The sequence below is a fragment of the Tiliqua scincoides genome, chromosome 12 (genome assembly GCF_035046505.1).
Source record: "Tiliqua scincoides isolate rTilSci1 chromosome 12, rTilSci1.hap2, whole genome shotgun sequence".
NCBI classification, from domain to species: Eukaryota; Metazoa; Chordata; class Lepidosauria; order Squamata; family Scincidae; genus Tiliqua; species Tiliqua scincoides.
Genome location: NC_089832.1, coordinates 10494759 through 10495438, shown reverse-complemented (window position 1 = coordinate 10495438; position 680 = coordinate 10494759).

The following is a 680-nucleotide window of genomic DNA, read 5'->3' as shown; positions in this document are numbered from 1 at the left end:
TTTAAATCCCTGTAGGGATTTTTACAATTGAAAGAAGGTTCTGTCTTTCAAGAACCACAACATTCAGATGTTTCTTTCTGATCTGGTTTCACATTCTGGCCTCCATCCTCCCATGCTCAGAGCAGATGGAATAACTCGGCTCAGCTTGTCAGCTGCTTCAAGGTCGCACGGTGCCAGTGGCCTCGAACTGGCGACCTGTGGATGTTATCTTCAGGCAAATGGAGGCTCTACCCTCTAGACCAGACCTCCTGCCCTTGTGTATGCTTGTGAATATCAGTTTCAGGGGAGAAATAGTGGAAGAGAGCTGTTTAATCCCTGCTTGTGGACTTCCCGGGGGCAGCTGATTGTCCACTATAGGAAACAGAGTGCTGAACCAGGTGGGTTTTCAGCCTTCCTATGTTCTTTTGATCAGTGTTGTTATAATAAGATACACAATTTTACCCACCTTGTGTCTCATATCCTTTAGGACCAATGCCATGGCATGAGTACCTTCACTGTCACAGCTCATCGTGTATCTCATATCCTTTGGGACCAATACAGCACACCATGGCATGAATACCCTCACCTTCACAGCTCATTATGACCCAAAGACAATCCACATTCCCATGAACTATCTCTGTTCAAAAGTCCCTGATCACAAACGTTGCTTAGACCTGAGCAGTCATGACGTCCAAGTAATC